The sequence below is a fragment of the Macaca mulatta genome, chromosome 4 (assembly GCF_049350105.2).
Source record: "Macaca mulatta isolate MMU2019108-1 chromosome 4, T2T-MMU8v2.0, whole genome shotgun sequence".
Taxonomy (NCBI): domain Eukaryota; kingdom Metazoa; phylum Chordata; class Mammalia; order Primates; family Cercopithecidae; genus Macaca; species Macaca mulatta.
In genome coordinates this window covers 32099497-32105696 of record NC_133409.1, presented here as the reverse complement: position 1 = coordinate 32105696, position 6200 = coordinate 32099497, and positions in this window count along the sequence as shown.

Here is a 6200-nt window from a genome sequence, read left to right as displayed (position 1 = left end):
CTAGCACTTTTAATAAAAGACGTGCAGTACTGACCTGGACAAATAAATTAAATGTAGATGAGATAACTAAAAAACAATACACCAATATAATTTAATTTTAAATTTTTAGTAGCATTTGAGGTTCGCAACATCCTGAGGACATAAATAAAAATCAGGTATAAATTGAAACAGAAATCAAGGATAACTTAACTGAAACGTAGAGTTAAATTCATAGGATTTCTAAACCCAAATTTTACCAACTAAGAGGATATCTGGTTTAGGAGAGAGATAATGCAGTCTATGTATCTTTAGGTATGAATGAATTTACTTTTAGTAAGTATGCATAGGCTTTTTAAAATGAAGTTATATGAAGCTAATATTTTGGTATCTAAAATATAATAGAAAACTAACACATGAAGCACATATATTGGTTAGTTCACCCTTTTAATTTTCCCAAGCCTACGATAAATGTAAGTATCACTTATCACTTGAAGACAACTAACAGAAATAAGTCTATTAAGACAGTTTTTACAAGCAAACTATTCTTAATTATTTTTAAAATCTCATTTGATATTTTACACTGCTTGCAAGCTAACAAGTTAGTCTGCCAAGTTTCCTGGATGCTGGTGAAAAGTGTAAGGCTCCTGTTTCAGAGAAAAAGACCTTATTATTGGCAATAGCAAAAGGCAAATTATCTGTATTTTATTGTGCTGGTTTCTCATGCCTCAGTTTCCAAAAGCAGCACGAAGAAGATTTAGGTAATGCCTGCACATACTTATTAAAGGCAATGGGTCCTGAAATAGAGAAACTGAATCTTTTATCATGGGCAATAACCATTCGTGTCTTTACTGTGAAGATAGACCTATTTTCTATCATACAAGACAGTAAGCAAACCTTCCCTTTCCTTTGGTGGAAAACAACATCTCTACTTTCCAAGGGTTTTTGTTTTACAAGCATCCTTCAAAAGATAGTCTGGAAAAGTGACAGAAAGTGCCTCTGCTCACAGATAATGGAAAAATGGAAGAGACCCATGGAAAATTCTCTCCCAATAATATCCACTTCCTTTTCTGCACCATTTTGATTTCTGTCGAATTTTCCCATGAGTAGGGAAATTGACCAGCCACTCTGATTAATATGACCAACAGAATCTAAGATCAAATCTGTTCAATTTGACTCAGAAAGCATTTTATTAAATGTACTATCTACAGGACTCCAGGTAGCAGAATGAGGCCAATCTGTAGGTTGAGTGTGGTTGGGTTTGCCATCTCTACTTTGCTAGGGAAGTTACTACCATCTATTTGCTGTGTGTTTTTAGAAAATTTGTGTATGTGTGTGTGTCATTTCAAAAGGAGGAAAGATAAATTCATATACTCTATCCACCATATACAGTTGGAAGCCACATTTCTTCCATTTTTAGACCATATTAATGGCCTAAAAGACCAATAAAAGGCCATAAAGAAGTGACTTTACCTTTCAGTAGTATTTTACTAAGAAATATTTTGAAACTGCTTCACCAAAAACTGAAACATTAAAAAAAAAAAAAAAAAAAAAAAAACCCTCTGAGTCCAAAAATAAAAAGCCTTGATTTTTGGCATTTGGTATTTTTTATGCTAATACTGCCAACACAGTCAATATCAAGCAACTAATGTGATATCATTGACCAAGAAGTTGGGAAGAGGTGTACACAATGGATTGCCATGAGCCAGTGTGACCTGGCTCTAGCACACCACTGAGTCTATGAGTTTAATATGAGAAAAACACTAAAATAGCATCTACAAAAATTCTTCTCCTTTAGATATCTTACCCTTGATTTATTGAGTGATCTCAGAATGCTATTACATATTCTGCCAGAGCAGTGGTGCTAAGATGGCTTCAAAAGGGTCTGGGACATTTCAAGAGGGTTTGGCACTTTTCTCCTGGTGCAAGATTCTACTTACATGCCTTCTTTACTGGATAGCTGTGGGGGGAAATATCCAGTCTAATATTCCTTTCATCTGACCAGTCTACCCACCATTCAAAAAGATAAAGATTCTGGAAGCCTTGCTTCATTCATTCACAGCCAATGTAGCACTATCATAAACATTTCACTGCATGCCACCTCTCACTCTGATTTCAGACCCAGTTGTGTCATAATCTCTTTAGCGCCTGACCTTTTGTCTCATATCCTGTCTATGTCTTAACATTTGTTTCTTGCATCTTCTGTTCAATAATATTCCTCTGATAGTCACTGGTAATCCCTGTGATTATAATAATGCTGGCTCTTTGGCTTACATTTGCTGTCCAGTGCTCTGCAAAACAAATCTGATCCATCCAGGCTGCTGGATTCTATCTCATGTCTGAGAGCTGTCCACAGGGTTGAAGTCCCACCCAGTTTTCCCCAGCTTTTACAAAAGAGGCAAGAGTCTACCCAAAGCATGAATGTCCCCTTTAAAATCCGCACCAGATGACCATCAACTTTTTACCTGATTTTTATCTTCTGGATTGGCAGTAGAATCACAGGAATCAAAAAGTAATATACACTTGGGAGGTATATTTTGAAAACTATTTCAATAAAGATTCAGACCTTGGATTTGGAATCGACTTCATTATGAATCAGACATATGCATTAAAAAGCATATGGGATGTATTCTTTTCATAAGGCATGTAGAATTGCCGAGTTTCAATGTTTCAAATATTATCTGAGTCCATCAAATATTATCTGAGTCCTAGGGAATTTGAAGGTGTGTGATAGATAGGACTTTTTCTGGATGAAATAGATATTTTGCAGGAAAAGATTATAAATATTTGAAAACAGATGATCTTGAAAATAACTTTACTACTCCATACAACAGTTTGTGATATTTAAGCATGTAGAAAACAGAGTCTGAGTACTCATATGAAGAATGATATTAGCAACTGCATAAGACCTTTCAACCTAGGCAAGTCTTTGTTCTGTCTTCCTTTATGCTTAATGTTCTTTTCTACTCAACATTCCCTTATTTTACTTTTTTGATATTTTATTTTTTTATATTTTATATATTCTTATATGTTGTGAATTAAAGCAGGGGGGTATGAACAAATATGTAAAATCTTCACTAGTTTTGTTTCTGTTTAATTCTTGAAAAAGTTTAAAATAAAACATGGCTTTAGCTAAATTTCCTGTATATTCTAGACTTTTTCACGTCCTATCAGAGTATAAGGAGAATGTGCTCTACTTAGAAATACTACCTCAGTGTTTGGCACCATGGGAATTCCTGTGGATTGTTTGGAAGTCAGAAATTCATAAAATTTTAGAATGTATTAAAGCCTTAGAAATTAAAAATGACTTTTTTTCTTTCTGAACAAAGGAAAAAACTGAGCTCCTTGGGGGTGAAAATAACATGATCAATGTCATACAATTAGTTAATGGCAAAACCAGGATCTCAATGCAAATCTCACTATATCAAATTCATCATTTTATTCGCTATAACCTAAGTTATTATTTTAGCTTGATACTGAAAAATGAATTAGAATTGCACAATTCAAAAATGAAAATGAATGCTACTTAAAAGACAAGATAATACTCTTAGGGAATGTGGAGCTAATTCATAGAGAATTACTTGAGGAAATTGAACTCACAACCAGTATGTAGAGACAGGTCCCCAAGTTCAAAAGTGAGTCTCAGATTTTAAAAACTCAGAGTATTTTGTGACCAATAGCATTTGAAGTTATACAAATCAGATAAAGATAATCAAATCTCATACCACAGCCCAGAAATTGATTGTCCCGGGGATCCAACGCCTCCTTCTCTTTCTCCCTCCCTCTCCCTTAGATGAAGTAATTTCTTGGCCCTTAGAACTGTTTTCACAATTTATTCAAAGTGTTGCTGCCAGAGTCCCATCCCATTTGGCACAAAGAAGGGAACAAAGCCCCCAACAACTCCGTTGCTTTCTTCAAGGGACTTGACTCCCACTGTCTCTTCATTTCTTGGCTTTGGGAAATGACAGATTGCAGAATCAGATGTTGCACAGAAGTCGTGATAACAACTTAGAAAGATGATCGTTCCTTGCTTGCTTGTTCTGTCAGGTTTTCTTTCCTCTGTCTTTTTTTTTTTTTTTTTTTTTTTTTTAACTAGAAAGTTTATAATATGTATTTCCAAAATTGAAAGAAAGATATTTTAGCTCTATCTTCACAGGTATCAAATTCTCTGTGGCAAGAGAGCAACTACTGACCCTCTGGAAGGCCAGACTGATTATTTCTGTAGGTCTATTAACTTATTTCACAAGATGCTGGTGCATTTCAATCACCTTAGAATTCACTTAGCAACTCTCCTTCATGGACTTGATGAAATAAGAATCACTTTTTTAACTATCTTGTAAACAATTGTTTATGTATGTCAGAAACCAAGCTCAAGGGAATGTGCTTTCTGTAGTAAGAAGAGCACATACTTACTGAGAATCAGGATTAGTGGTTTGAGAGCAGGCCCAGCTACTTACTAGCCTAGTGGCTCTGCGAAAATCACATCTTAGCTTCAATGTCCTCACCTACAAAATGCAGACAATAATACCTACTCTGTCTACTGCATAGCAATGTGTGGGAATCAAATGGACAAATGCAAGTGAAGGCTTTTCTATAAACCATAGAGTGCTGTGCAAATGGAGGTTATCATTATTACTATCTGAGGAATGTGAAAAGATTAAAGAATAGTTACGTCACAAACAGCAAGACTGATGAAAAATATCAACTTCAATTTGTCTCCAAATGATTGTGTATTTAATTGTCTCAGCTCTGTAATATTGCTATCTGTGATGAAGGGTTATAATTCATTTTTATCAGGGCATTTATCCTAATGGACTGTGCTATGGTGAGGTTGTGGAAAGTACATACATGGTGGTGTTTGCTGAAACAGAAATCTGTTGTTGAAAGAGGTATGCAAGAAGAAAGCGTTTTTCCAACTGTGTTCCTGTTCAGAATCATTAACTTGAAATTCTGCAGCATACATTGAAACTAGAGTGAAAGAATGATGAGATAGGACTCGTGAGGCCTGGATTCCAGTGTTGCCTTTGACTAGCACTGAATCACAAGGAGGCAAATGATGTGGGTAATGTTGATGATGATGAAGATGATAGCAGTAATAACAGTAACTTTTATTGAGTAATTACTTTGGGACAGGCACTAGGCCAAATGCTTTATAGACATTAAATTATTGAATCCTCTCAACAACTCTGTGCCATAATTATCCCTATGTTACAGATGAGGTGATTGAGAATTAGACCTAGAAATCATTGCTACTAAGAGCCAAGGTTTACTCCCGACAGTCTCATTTCCAAACTCAAGCATTTACTGAATACTCTATCACTTTAATGTTTCTGTGCTTTGGTTATTTCATCTGTAAAATGCAAAAGTTAGCACAGATTCTCATATAGGGCTCTTCAAACCTGCTATCATTTTGTAGGTATGAATCATTTAAAAAACTTGGTTGAGAAATACAGAATTTCTAAAGCTGCACTTCAGGCGTTCTATACCTCTGAAGTAGAAGAGGAAATAGTACCACCTGAATTTCCCAACACATATTTACTGCTATCTGGTTTATTTCTTATTTAACATCTAAACTCTGCTAATGCTTTTCAGAGAGTAGGCAAAGATTCAGACATGGAATTTTTTTTTCAAATCTAAATATGACATATTTACTAAGTTAAGGATGCTCTTTTAAATTAGAGAAGTGTGAGAATGGGGGCACCTAGGAGTTCAAGAAGATGAGAAAGTTGGGAAAGAGCAGGCATTGTTAGTACTAGTCAAAGAGCTCATTTTGGAACTTTGCTTCATTGGCAGTGAAAGAGTAGGATGACTTGCCCAATAGAGTACTAACACAACAGAGGTAGAAAGAATGTTAGAGTTGGAAGGAATCTTAGAGAACATCTAGTCTCACATATTCATTTTACAGATAGGGAAAGAGTATAGCAGGGAAAGATTACAGGCTTTGGATTTACGCATATCCACATTTAAATCCCTGTATTGGTACTTGCTATTCTACCTTTGGCCAATTATTAACTTCTGTGAGGCTTTTCAAAGAATAATAGTGCTGTCTATCTCGCTCAAATATATGTAAAGCTGCTAGGATAATTCTGGGTTTGTCTAATAAGCATTCAATACAAATTAGTCCTCCTCCCACTTAAATATCTTATCCTTTGTAAAAGAGTCACAAATTCGACCTCACCAAGGTCCGTAAGGTCCTCTAACTTCCACAATCAGCAGTGGAGATT